Genomic DNA, 14,878 nt, shown 5'->3' on the forward strand with positions numbered 1-14,878 from the left:
CAACTGTAATACAGTTCAAGAATGATTGTGTACAGCAGCTACACCCAAGGGAATGAAAACACGTGCTTCCGAAAGGTGTACAAGGATGTTCATAGCAACACAACTCACAATAGCCAAGAAGTAACAACGGCCCAAATGCACATTAACTGATGAACAAATAAAATGTGGTATATTCACACAATGGAATATTTAGCCATAAAAAAGAATGAAATTCAGACACATGCTACAAGGATGGACCTTGAAAATATTATGCTAAGTGATAAAAGCCAAACACAAAAGGTCACATATTGTATGATTCAATTTATATGAAATATCCAGAATAGGCCAACAGGTAGAGACAGAGAGCAGGTTAGTGGCTGGGGATGGGTGGGCAAGTGGGAGGGAATGTGGAGTGACTCTGAATGGGCATGGGGTTTCTTTCTGGGGTGCTGAAAATGTCTTAAAATTGATTGCAGTGATGCTGGCACAACTCTGAGTATGCTAAAAACCACTGAATAATGTACTTAATTTATTTTTATTTTTGTTTTTTTGAGATAGAGTCTTGCTCTGTTGCCCAGGCTGGAGTGCAGTGGCACAATCTTGGCCCACTGCAACCTCCATCTCCCGGATTCAAGCAATTCTCCTGCCTCAGCCTCCCAAGTAGCTGGGACTACAGGCGTGCACCACTACACCCGGCTAATTTTTGTATTTTTAGTAGAGACGGGGTTTCACCATGTTGGACAGGCTGGTCTCAAACTCCTGACCTTGAGTGATCTGCCTGCCTTGGTCTCCCAAAGTGTTGGGATTGCAGGCGTGAGCCACCGCACCCGGCCTCTTTTTGTATTTGTTGTCGGGACAGGGTTTGGCCATATTGCCCAGGATGGTTTCCAACTCCTGGGTTCAAGAGATCCACCTGCCTTGGCTTCCCAAACTGCTGCAATCACAGGCATGAGCCACCATACCCAGCTGAATAATATACTTTAAATGGGTGAATTTTATGGTATGTGAATCTCAATAAAGATGTTAAAAAATACAGGTTAAGAAGTCATTAAAAATTTTGCAATTATAGCCCCAATACTGTCTAGACTTTTGCTATTCTGTTGGACATGTGGGTATTTAGCACTTGAAATATGGCTGGTCCAAACACAGAAGTTCTAGAAGTATAAAATACTGGCTGGGTTTCAAAGACTTAGTAAGAAAAAAAGCAAAATATCTTAATTTTTTTTGTACTGTCAAAATGACAGTATTTTAAATATACTGGGTTAAGAAATGTTATTAGAATAATTCTGTCTGTTCTTTGCTTTTTAAAATGTGGCAACTAGACAATTACACACACAGCTTGCATTTACAGCTTATGTTATTTTTCTAATGGACAGTGCGATCTGTATCATCTTTTTTTCATTTTTATTTTTTAGTGGGTTTTCAAAAACCTGTGATACAAACCATATTATTACATTACAGTTTATCATTTTTAACCTTTGCTTTTAATTGTGAAATAAATATATATTCACAAGAAGTTGAAAAATGTAGTAGAGAGAGGGCCCATGTACCTTTCACCCTATTTCCTCCAATGGAGGCATCCTGCCAAATTACAGGACAGTATTAAACCTGGAAATTGACATTGACACCACCCTTTACAATTTTTTTGGTGGTGGACAAATTAGCGCCTGGATGAGGAAGTCTGGGCAGGCAATGGGAGATGGTGTCTTAAAGTTGTTGATTTCTCTATAAAGTAAACATGGCTCCGCTTGGAATAATAAAAATTAAGTGAAAATCCAAATTTAGGTTTCTTACTGTCTGCAGAGAACTATTTTATAGAAGCTGCCAATAGTGAAGGGGACTGAAGTGATAACATTTACATCCTGGAAGCAGGGCATCCATCACCGCTTACACCCTGCTAACGGCTGTAGGTGGGGGTGCCATGGAGTTGCAAAATAAGGACGCCCTGTGGCCTCCTAGATACAGGTCGCATCCTTAGCTCACCCCTCACTCGGAACTAAATGGAACTGTTGGGCTTGATAGTGGTGGAGCACATCTCTTTCAAGAAAGTCAAAGTCACAAGGCTGCCTGGCTGACACATGGCAGATAAAGAGGAGCTACCTTTAACTGTTTCCTTTTCAGGAAATCGTATCTGGAGATTTCAGGGCTCTTTGCGAGGAACTGACTGTCACAAACACATGCATTTGGAGAGGATGCCTCCCTCCTCATGACCATTTTGCGAACATGTCTCTTGAACCCTCTTACTGTTCTTTTGGTTTCCTCTTTGTCTACACTTCTGATGTTCTCACACGACTCTGGATATGAACTACTACATGGGGCATGACCAAGCTCATCAATCTTGCTTTTACTTACATCTTTTTGTGTGAGGTCCCATGTCACCTGCATGACTAGGTGACACTGCCAGCACCTGGAGGGAGCAGATGCTACCAGCCAGAGAAGGGCCTGGAGCTTCTCTGGGGCAGCTCATGCTGGGGCCCATGCCCTTCAAAGGCTTGACTTTGCCTCTTCAGAGCTTCTGATGTGCTCCTCACATGCACGCTTGCTCAAAAAACTGCTTAATCCCCTCAAAAGACTTCTCTCCACGTGTGCACTATCCCTGAAGGCTTAGAGGCTGTGGGCAGCCACAACCCTGCCTGTAACCCAGCCACGCTTCCAGGCCATCAGGGGCCACTGCACTTGATGGTGTGATCCTAGGACTGTGTCTACCCACTCCACACTCAGGACTGGGGACACAGGAAATAGTGGCATTGGGCTCGTGGGCTGCCCTGAGCCAACCCAGTTTTCTCCAAAGGATTACCTTGTGTGTTAGCTTCCTGATGCTGCAGTAAAAAAATTACCTCCAAACACGTGGCTTACAATAACACAAATTTATTGTCTTATAGTTCTGGAGGCCAGAAGTTAAAAATGAGTTTCACTGGGTGAAAGTCAAGGCGTTGGTGGGGCTGGCTTCTTCCTGAGGCTCTGGGGAGAATCTGTTTCCTTGTCTTTTCCAGCCTGTATGGCCTCCTGCATTGCCTAGCATCTGGTGCCTGCCTCTACCCTCAAAGCAGTCACTCTGATCTCTGCTTCTGTCACGTTCTCTCCCTCTGCAGTCAAATCTCCCTGTCTTCCTCTCAGGAGAATAGCTGTGATTACAGTAGGGCCAATGTGGATAAACCCAGGCTGATCTCCATCTTAAGATCCTCATTTGATCATACCTGTGAAGTCCCTTTTGCCACAAAATGTCTCAGAGATTAGGATGTGGACATCTTTGGGGGCCAGTATTCAGCCTACCATATCTTACTTCATGGTTTTGTTGAAATCAATTATTTTTAAAAATTTAATGTGTCTTATTATAGAAAATGTGAAAATATAGCTCTAGGACCATTCTTACTCTACCAGCCACATGGAAGGGAGAGAGAAGAGAGTGCAAAACAGCCCAACAGGCCAAGTCAGAGAGATCTGTGCCGAGGTGAAGCAGGGGTGTGGAAGAGGGTGGGAAGGGAGCTATGCCGCGGAAGACTTCATTTCAAAGTTGGTTAAGTACCTGGAATATGCTTTTCTTACAGATTAAGTTCTAAATATGGATTAGGTTCCTAGCTCTGACTATAAAAGCTAATTAATCTGAAATATTTTTATTAAGAAGTACTGGAGAGAGAGATTCTGGGACTGCAGGGCCCTGAATAGACTATGCTTCCCCTGCAATCATCTCAGGGCTGGGGGAGACACTGGTGTGAGTGAGGTCTTGGGACTGGGAGACTATACTTCCCTTGTACCCATCTTAGAGCTGAGGCAGACACTGGTGTGAGTGAGGTCTGGGGCCTGGGAGACTATGCTTCCCCTGTACGCATCTCAGGGTTAGGGGAGATGCTGGTGTGAGTGAGGTCTTGGGCCTGGGAGTGGGCTGCAGGGGAGTTAATGAGATATTTTTTCCTGGTGGACCATGCAGGGCCTGGAGGCCAGCACTGGAGATTCTGGGATTAGTGGGGCTGGAGGAGATGTGTGGGCCCTGGGGATCTGGCTGACATTGGTCTCCCAAGTGAGCTTTATCTGCCAAGCAGGGGCTGGAGAACAAGGCAGTTGCCCCCTGCTCCCCAGGCTGGGATTGCACAGAGGACCTGGGAACAGGGAGGCTGGCAGCTGCCGCCGCTGCCCCACTGGTCCTTGGGAGTAGGGAGCTTCACTTTTATCACCTACAGAACTGCGGCCACATGGCGCACTCTAACAAGCAGACCTGGGCCCAGTGAGATGACAAAGAAAAATAACAATATGCCTATGGGAATCTAGGAGCCAGAGAGAAAAAATCCTGAGACAAATGGCTGCTTCTAAAACTGCTGGGAGAGGAACATAATAAGTGGTACACAGTAAGAGCACTCAGAGAGACTCAGGAAAAACAACTAGTAAGCAATAAACTTATTTATAAAATTTCTGTCTAGGGAGACAGGTCTTGGTGGGAAAAATCGGTATCCTCTTACACATAACAGTAAAAAATATATGCTTCGAATTATAAGCACTGGGCAAAGAAGACAGTCATTAAGGGCACAGAAAAGTAGAATGTAATTTCCAAACTGATCAAAGAAAAGAGAGATAAAAAGGGAATGAATAGTTACTTGATAAAGCCATCAAAAATAAGGAAGGGAAAAGAGAGAACCAACTAAAATACATAATAGGTTAAGATGGAATAAAATGAACTACATCAACCATAATATGAAATGTGAATGGACTAACTGGGATAGGAAACAAAACAAGATGAAAACCCCTAAAACAAAAGTGGTAAAGGAAAGCTGAAAATCAAGGGATGAGTTAAGATATGCCGGGTACATTTGTGGGGGAAAATTCCAGTATATATTAATATTTGACAAGGAAGAATTGAGTCTAAAACCTCAAACTAAATAATGAGCAACATTTACAGAAAGGATGCAGCACTCATAAACCTGTAGGCACTCAATAAGACTAGTTAAGTCTCTAAAACATAAATTATTAGAAATAAAAGGAGAGGCCGGGCACAGTGGCTCACGCCTGTAATCCCAGCACTTTGGGAGGCTGAGGGGGGCAGATCACGAGGTCAAGAGATCGAGACCATCCTGGCCAACATGGTGAAACCCCGTCTCTACTAAAAATACAAAAAAATTAGCTGGGCGTGGTGGCGTGCACCTGTAGTCCCAGCTACTTGGGAGGCTGAGGCAGGAGAATTGCTTGAACCTGGGAGGCGGAGGTTACAGTGAGCCGAGGTCGTGCCACTGCACTCCAGCCTGGCGCCTGGTGACGGAGATAGACTCTGCCTCAAAAAAAAAATTTTTCAAGAAATGGATATCGAACTTGACTCATNAAAAAAAAAAAAAAAAAAAAAAAAAAGAAATAAAAGGAGAAACTGACAAAGGCAACATTGTAGTGGTGAACATTGACATTCCTCTTTCAAAACTGGATAGAAACAGTACATTAAAAAAGGTAATGACAGAATTTGAATACTACAATGGACAAACTAAATACACACAAATGCATCTCAGAGAATACATTTTAAAAACTTGTGTCAGGCAGGGTACAATGGCTCACGCCTGTAATCCCAGCAATCTGGGAGGCAAAGGCAGGAGGATCACCTGAGGCCAGGAGTTTGAAACCAACTTGGCCAACACAGCAACACCTCATCTCTTACAAGAGGAAAGAAAGAAAATTGTGCCGCAAAAAAGCTCACCGCAAAAACATCAAAGAAAATGTAAGCCATTCACAAAAATTCATCAAGGACTTGGCCAAAAGAAAGTCTGAAAAGGCTCAAACCAACATATTTTAATCTCAAGTTTTCCATTTCTCAGGTTAATTTATTTTTTGATTTGATTTTCAAACTAGCTGCCACAGAGCTGCCCATCTTTTTTCTACACCATATCCTCACTATGCATTCATTAAGCATGACATCATAGAAGAAAATTTAAAAATTTGGAAAATACGTTTTGTGAAAAGCAGCAGCAGGATGCAATTCCTAATTGAGAGGCAATCACTGTATGCCTTGGCTCCATCATTCTGTACCTGACTTACACCTCTATCTTTAAGAGGTCGTGGATCCCCAGTTGACAGGTCAAGACATTATCAGCAGATCCTAAATTCTAACTTGGTTTAACCCAATGCAAAATTTCATGATGGTACCCAGTTCTTTGTAGCTTTCAGGACATGCCCACAGGAAAGAAAAAAGGCATTTTGCATCCCATCTCTTAACCTCCCTGCCTCTCAGGGATTAAACTTGAGGATCACATAAGCAATACATATTTAGGAAAGTGACATTTATTGGATACATGCTCAGCTTACTTGCTTTACTTAGTTTCTCTCAGTTTTTACCCTTGTCCTATGCAATACATAATATTCATATATACTTTAGGAATGAGATTATGGAACCAGAGAAACTGAGTAACCTGTCTACATTTGCACAATTGGTACATGAATTATGGAGCTGAGATATTCCCTTTGAGGTCTTCTGACTTCAAAATCTAGCGCTTAAACCACCCCCCCCTCCAAAAAATACAACACACTTCCTCTGAGTGTCTTTGATTCTTTGTAACTAACATTTTAAGTGAAAATCCCATGCTGTTAAAAGAGAAGAGTACTTAGCCAGTGCTACAAAAGGCTGAGCGTGAAAGTGGGAGGTTTGATTTCCAAGTTTAACTTGTAGTTCTGCTCCAGGAGCACATCTCAGCCACAGTTGTTTTCAGAAATGTGAGTTCAGGATATTAACGAGTAATGCTGAGCAAAGAAAATCACAAGCCAACCATCTCTTGGATCACATAAGTAGAACTTATCTTTGTGAAGCTCCATGGGGAGCCGCAAACCACTTGCCCAGTTTCTTTGAGTTTATTCAGATTTGGCCAGAAAAGGAAGCTGGCTGAAGCAGAGGAGAACGAGAACTCCCATTTCCATTTAACCTATTTGCAACTCTGCCAAGGCTGCAGAGCCAGCAGCAGCTGTGGCCTATCAGTGCTCATGGGAAGTGAGTCTTGCAAGGAAATGACATTTCCTGCGCAGGATAGGGAAGCACGCACTGCTGAGATTCTACGGGTGTGACGGCAGCACCAGCTAGTGCAGGAGAAATGACTAGAGGAGGGGGGCTCGCCTGCCTCCCCAAGGAGTCAGGAATGGTTTCTTTGCCTCTTGCCTCTTTTTTTTTTTTTTTTTTTTTTGAGAAGAAGCAGGGGCAGAACTGGAGTCCGTGCTGGGCAGGAGGTGTGCGCATGTGCGGGGCAGCCTGGGGACCACTTGTCTGGGTGCTGCCATCTCACGGGCGAGGCTATGGGTGGCACTGTTTTACACATCTAGATGGTAGCTAGAAACAGAGGGCCCCTTCCTCTCATATAAAAAAAGAAAAAAATGAAAGCGATTGATCGTTTTCTTACGTTTTCCAAAATTTTATTTTCTAAAAAAAGAGAGAACTGTTTTTTTTTTGTGACTGCAGGCAGCAGATGCCTGACAGCATCTACTGTTGGAAAGGAGCACAAGCGACATGGCTATCCTTTAGAATACAGACGCACACTTGCGTGCGTTTAAATACAGCATGCCACCACTACCTGTGAGGAAGGCTTGAAAGACATGATCCTGACCCGTCCAGCCTCTGTCAATGATTCCACACCTTGGCTGTACACTGGCATCCCTTGGAGGGCTTCAGAATATTCTAATGGTTGGGTCACACTTAAGAGATTATGAATTACTTGGTCTGATGTGTTTTTATACATCAGAATTGTAAAAAAATTGTGGTAAAATACACATAACATAAAACCATTTAAGCCACTTCGAAGTGCAATAATTCTGTAGTGTTGAGTACATTCACAATTATACAATCATCAACACTATTTAGTTCTGAAAATTTTCATCATCCCAAAAGGAATCCCCATACTCTAAGCAGCCACTCCCCATTTTCTTCTTTTCCCAGACTTTGACAACCACTCCCTAATCTATGTTCTGTTTCTATGGGTTTTTGTATTCTAGACATTCCATACAAATGACATCATATAATATGTGGCCTTTGTGTCAGGCTTCTTCCATTTACCACAGTGTTTTCAAGGTTCATCCGTGTTGTAAACATGCATGAGTACCTCATGACTTCTAAGGATGCATAATATCCAACTGCACCACATTCTGTTGACCCTTTCCTTAGCTGAAGGACATCTGGGTTGTTTCCATCTTTTGGGTATTGAAAATAGTGCTGCTGTGAACATATGAATACAAAACTGTGTTTGAACCTGTTTCAATTCTTTAGGAGTGAAATGGATGGGTCATATGGTAACTCTATGTTTAACTTAACGAGGAAGTGACAAGCTGCTTTCCACACATGTCAGGATTTTCAAAGCTTCCCAGGTGAGTGTAACCTCTGGCCAAGGCTGAGAACCTAGCTGGTTAAGATACAACTATCAGGGTTTATCCAAGATAAGCAAGAAAACAAAGATAAAATCAGCAAAATCCAGACAGAAGAATTGACATCTTCGGCAAAGAAATCTGAGGAAAAATAAGGGCAAGGAAGAGAAAAGATACACATGGGACCTAAGGGTTTCTTCAAAAGACTGTTACAGACAGACCAACCGGTTTGAAAACTTATACTATTTGTGAGACACTAAAACGCAAACACCTTGTAGTTGATGATATTAAGGAATTAGTGTTATTTTGTTAGTTATAATCATGGTACCAAAGCGATGTTTTAAAGAGAATCTTCATCTTTTCAGATATGTACCAAAATAGTTTAATATGAAACGAATACACATTTTCTCAAAACAACAGGAGTGAGTATGGGTAGGTGTAAGGATGAAAAATACCATCTATTGAATTACAGAGTATCTAACTGTTAAAGATGGGTGACGGACACATAGGACTAATTTTACAAATCTACACACTTTTGTATGTGTTCACATTTTTCCATAATAACAGGTTAAAAAACAAAAAAAGTCTTAGTCACTGCAAACTAACAAATTGGGGAAAATGTCATCAAATGTCTCTTTAAGAAACCTTACCTCTCTTCCTTCTCCTTCCTCTCCCTTGGTAACGGCACTCCTAGAACTGTGAACAGAGTGCAATTCACTCCAGGTGTGACTTTCATGGGAACCGAATTGGCTCCCTAGGTGGCTTTCATTCCCTTTGGATGCCTCAGGCCTGTCTCCTCCAGAGACAAGAGCTTTCTTTTAAGTTTTCCTGCTAAATACACTCAAAAAAGCTTTCTAGCTCTAGATTTTCAAACACACACAATACTGACATGCATGTGTGTGTTTGTTAAAATACACAAAACACATTTACCATTCTATCCATTTTAAGTGTACAGTTCAGTGGCATTAAGTACATCCACACTGTTGTACAACTATCAACAGCATCCTTCTCCAGAATCTTTGCAGTTTCCTCGCTGAAACCCTGTGCCCACTAAAAACTAACTCTCATTCCCCCTCCCCTTCAGTTGTTGACAATCCCAATTCTATTTTCTGTCTATCAATTCATCTACTCTAGGGACCTCATATAAGTGGAATCACACAGCATTTGTTTCTTTGTTTCTTTATGGCTGACTTCACTTAGGACAACGTCCCCAAGGTTCATCCTTGTTGTGGGATGTGGCAGAATAACATTCCATTGTATGGCTATATCACATTTTGTTCATCCATTCGTCTGTTGAGGGACAGTGGGTTGCTGATGTGAATAATACTGCTTTGAACATGGGTGTGCAAGGATTTTGAGTCCTGCCTTCAGTTCATTGGGGTATATACTGAGAAATGGAATTACTATATCATTTGGTCATTCTATTCAGTATTTTTTAAACCAAATCAATATTCTTCCAAGTGATAACTTGTCTCATTTCTTGCTGCCATTTTGACTGGGGCTGGGTTGAGGGTGGAGAAGGCGGAAGGCAGAATAATGTAGTATTTCAGAGCCTGGGCTTTGTCCCAAAACAAACCTGGTTTACACACCTGCTCTGTCAATCACTGGCTCAGAAACCTTGGGTTTCACCTAACCCTGTAGCCTCGGTTTCCTACCTACAGAATGGGATACTAACAATCTTACATAAATTAGATGGTGTTTATAATGTCTTAGTACAATGGCCTGGCACACAGAATTCAATTAATGGCTTCTAGTAATTGATTACTTCCATTTCAACAATCTCAGGTGCTGTCAAAGAAGGTGGCATTTACAAATGAGTCCCACAGGTCCTAGCCACAGTCTGTGGTAATGGCATGCTAAACCGCCTGTAGGAGGACTGGGTAGACTTCATTCATTTCCTGCGGCACAGGAGGAACTCTGGTCTCTTCCTGATGTCTCTTAACAGCTTTATGGAGATATAATTCACATACCATCAAATCTATCCAATTAAAGTGTGCAATTCAATGGTTTTTCGTATATTCACAGTTGTGCAGCCATTACCACAATCAATTTTAAAGCATTTTCATTACCCCCAAAGAAATGCTACTTATTAGAAACCTTTCAAATGTCCCATCCTCCCTAGCCTCTGGCAACCACTAATTCACTTACTGTCTCTAAGCATTTGCCTGTTTTGGCCATTTCATAAAAACTGAATCACGCAGTATGTGACCTTTTGTGTCTGACTTCTTTCCCATAGCATGATGTTCTCAAGGGCCATCCACCTTCTAGTGCGTGTCACTGCTTTATTCCGTTTTACCACCAATAATACTTTTATTGTATGGCTGTACCACATCTTGCTCTTCCATTTATCTGATGGGCCCTTGAGTTGTTCCTGCTTTTTGCCTATTGCTAATAAAGTTTCAATACATATTTGCATGTAAGTCTTTGTGTGGATGCGTTTTCATTTCACTTGAGTATATATCTAGGGGTGGGATTGCTGGATCACACTACCTCTTCTTTTTAAGCCTTAACATAGAATTGTTGCTTCTAGGATCTGTCAAGAGATTCTCAGACAAGCAAAAACCAAACTCCTAGAGTTGGCCCCACTCTTCCACTTAGTGAGAAGCTTACAAAGGTGTTCAGGTTCATTCTCTGTATTCTCGCTGTACTGATACTAAGCATCTTCTTTGAGCTCAGTTCCTCCTCACAAAGGAACTCTATGGTCCTTTAAATGATGACTCTGCTACCCAGGTGGTGCTAGACCTCTGTATGTCTACCTGTATTTAAAATCATTTTCCCTGGATGATGGAGATTTTACTATTCTGCATCTAATGCCCTGTGACTCTATCTGAATAACTAAAACCACCCACTTGATTGTTGACCTATTCTCAAAGAAGAGAGGATTCCTGCTCTTTCGTAGACACCTCCATTCAGGTCACATACTGAACTAAGAGTTGACAGGCTTTGTCCTTGCAAGCTGCCTGAGGCCCACCACCCAAATTATCCTCATCTGAATGTATTTTTGAGGAGGATATTGAGCATTTGTCCTGCTGTTTTTGCGAACCCCAAAAGCTAAGTCTTCTGATTCCTTCCCGCTCTGTTACTTACAGACCTGAGGTGGTGCAGATTTAATTCTGCCTTTGGTCAAGAAAGATGCTCAAAGAAGATGCTCAGTATCAGTACAGCGAGATTACAAAGTACAAATCTGAACACCTTCGTAAGCTTCTCACCAAGTAGACGAGTTGGGCCAACTCCAGGAGTTTGGTTTTTGCTTGTCTGGGAATCTCTTGACAGATCCTAGAAGCAAGAATTCTAGGTTGGGGCTTAAAAAGAAGAGGTAGTGTGATCCAGAAATCCCACCCCTAGACGTATACTCAAGAGAAATGAAAACGCATCCACACAAAGACTTATATGCAAATATTTATTGAAGCTTTACTAACGATAGCCAAAAAATGGAAACAACTCAAGGGCCCATCAGATAATAAATGGAAGAGCAACATGTGGTACAGTCATAGACATAGCCACGTACCGGGTATGATAGTGGCTCCACAAGTGCAAAGAAAAATACAGTGGTACTGTCTTTCAGCAGGTCAAAAAGGATTCCAAAAGACCAATGGTAGATAAGGGGCTCTGAAAATGTTTTGTGAAAGTAAATTTCAGGGTGACAAAAGAAGAAATCTCTGCCAAGATTTTATATAGAGAAGAAAAGATATTCAAAGGCCAGATGCGGTAGGGCACACCTGGAATCCCAATACTTTGGGAAGCCAAGGTGGACAGATCGCTTGAGTCTAGGAGTTTGAGACCAGCCTAGGCAACATGGCAAAATCCTGTCTCTATAAATAATACAAAAATTAACTGAGGACGGTGGCACATGCCTGTAGTCCTAGCTACTCAGGAGGCTGAGGTAGGAGGATCGCCTGAAGCTGGGGAGGTCGAGGCTGCAGTGAGCTGTCATCATTCCAACTGCACTTCAGCCTGGGCAACAGAGTGAGACCCTGTCTCCAAGAAAAAAGAAGAAAGATATTCAATGGTTTTCCTTATTAAAGAATTTTATATCAGTAGCCAGTAAGAATAACGACTGTTTTTTATGAGTGATTTCCAGACTAAGCCACAAGAAAACCTTATATACTACGACATTTGTATGTTGTCAGGAATTCTATCATGGCATGGTAGAATTTGTATGTTACTTAAGCAATTCTAACATTTCCTTTTCTTGTGAAAACACAAGAAAATATCAGGATGGAAGAGAAAACAAACCTAGTGGCAGACGTGACTATGGACTTTATGCCTGGGGGTAAAAAGAGGAAAAAAATAAAAGAAAGTTAAGAGTAAGAGTTAACAAAAAGAAAGAGTTCTTTGGGATTTCAAACAGAAGTAAGTGCTAGAGATGTTTAAGACAGGCTGAAAGCTAGAAATGAGACTAATCCTTTAGACACAGAGATTTTGCTCTCCACAATCAGGTGAATACTTTGAAGGCTTAAAGAAAGTCTTTTGAGCAATCAGAGGACTTCAAAGTAATTGTTACACATAAGCCTAAGAGAATTTGATATCAAAAGAAGAATAATATTAATGTTCATTGAGTACCTACTATGTTCTAGGCACTTATGCCAGGTACTTTGTAGATGTAATTGAATGTCATCCTTGTTAACATTCTCATGAAATAGGTTTTGAAATCTCTGGTAGGGACAAAAAGACCTGGAGAGCATAAGGAGCTTGTTCTGAATGATAATAGTTGGTGAGAGGCAGGGGAAAGTAGGCCTGCCAGCCCAGTGCCTCTGAGCTTCCCAGGCACCATGCTGCATTTCCACCTTGCCAACTGGAGAAATACCAGCAACTCCAGAAACATGGTGAGCATATCATATCCAGAACTCTGACCAACGAAGGCACAGGCTTCATTCAAAGTTAGGCAACCGAATATCAAGGTTCATTCACGACATAGCACACCCTGTATTTACAAATACCAACTGGAGTAGGAGACTGAGGAATATTAGGAATATTAGGTAAAAGTTAATGTTTGGCTCGATTTAAAACAGTAGCACTTGACTGGTTTTCGACACTTTTGTTATAAGCGTGTTTAATACTAACAAGATACTGTGAAATTAAGTTTAGCTTAAAGCCACTTCTTCACATATTTTAAAGGTTTCTGTGTACACAGTGAACTGTAACCTAACGGGATGTGTACACAGACTATAATCTACTCTGTGCTGATCATTGAGCTTTGGCTACAGGCAGCCAACTGTTCAAACAGAGTTCAAATATGGCAAACAACCGAACTGTAGCCATTCTGGCTGTTTTAGTACCTCACTTCTGTTTTCTGTATATTACTTTCCTTTTTTTGCCTATAGATTTTCTTCCAGGCTGTGGGTATGGTGGCTCATGCCTGTGATACTAACACTTTTTTTTTTTTTTTTTTTTTTTTGGGGGGGTGTCCCTTTTTTCCCATTCTTAAAGGCAGGGGTACAATCACGGCTCACTGTAGCTTTGGCCTCCCAGGCTCAAGTGATTCTCCCACCTAAGGCTCCCAAGCAGCTGGGACAGGCACACCACCAATTCCCAGGCTGAATTCCTAGGCAGGTGGATCACTCGTACCCAGGAGTTCGAGACCAGCCTGGAAAACATGGTGAGACCCTGTGTCTACAAAAAATACAAAAATTAGTGCGGCATGGTGGTGTGCCCGTCCCAGCTATTTGGGAGGCTTACATGAGAGGATCACTTAAGCCTGGGAGTCCAAGGCTGCAGTGAGCCATGACTGCATCATTGCCTCCCAGCCTGGGCAACAGAGTGAGACCCTGTCTTAAAAAACAAAAAACAGGCCGGGCGCGGTGGCTCAAGCCTGTAATCCCAGCACTTTGGGAGGCCGAGGCGGGTGGATCACGAGGTCAAGAGATCGAGACCATCCTGGTCAACATGGCGAAACCCCGTCTCTACTAAAAATACAAAAAATTAGCTGGGCATGGTGGAGCGTGCCTGTAATCCCAGCTACTTAGGAGGCAGAGGCAGGAGAATTGCCTGAACCCAGGAGGCGGAGGTTGAGGTGAGCCGAGATCGCGCCACTGCACTCCAGCCTGGGTAACATGAGTGAAACTCCGTCTCAAAAAAAAAACAAAAAACAAAAAACAAAAAACAAAAAAATCCTCCACCACATGATTGTGTTGGAGCCTCTCTGAACCTATTCTGGTTCACAGGCTGCCTGATTTGCAAATTGTTATTTGCTCAGTTAAACTCTGTTGAATTTAATTTGTCTAAGGTTTTTCTTTTAACAACACTTAAAAAAAAGCTTAACTAAAATTTGACAAGATTGAACAAATATGTTTGGAGGAAGGAGAATTTAAACCTTTATGATGAGTATTTCCAAATACATAGGGCTGTGGCACTGAAGGACACCAACACAAAGGTTTAGACAAACTCTGATGTGCTCTCTGTACTTTACAAGGTCAAAAGCATTTAAGTGCTTTAAGGTGTTCACAGGGTGTGGCTGAGGATCCCACTTCTGGAACATGGAGTTGGGCTTGGGAAAGTCAATTTGTGCTTGAACTTGATTTGCTCTTGGGAATATGTGAGGTTTATCATTTCCTAGATTCTTAACCATTCAACAAAAACATGTTAAAAA

The 14,878-nt window shown here is 42.0% G+C and overlaps 1 protein-coding gene across 2 annotated transcripts in view; it reads right to left on the reverse strand.

Moving 5' to 3' along the window:
• LYRM4 (LYR motif containing 4) overlaps positions 1-14,878 on the reverse strand; it is a 153,193-nt gene that overhangs the window by 16,188 nt on the left and 122,127 nt on the right. Inside the window, exon 3 of one of the 2 annotated variants that reach the window (XR_001820630.2) lies at positions 8,940-9,085. The exons of the other annotated variant lie outside the window; for it this stretch is intronic. The gene's annotated coding sequence lies outside the window, so the exon portion shown is untranslated. The remainder of the gene's footprint in view (positions 1-8,939; positions 9,086-14,878) is intronic. 2 annotated transcript variants of the gene reach the window in all.

Source organism: Cebus imitator, unplaced genomic scaffold, assembly GCF_001604975.1.
Source record: "Cebus imitator isolate Cc_AM_T3 unplaced genomic scaffold, Cebus_imitator-1.0 Scaffold531, whole genome shotgun sequence".
Classification (NCBI taxonomy): Eukaryota; Metazoa; Chordata; class Mammalia; order Primates; family Cebidae; genus Cebus; species Cebus imitator.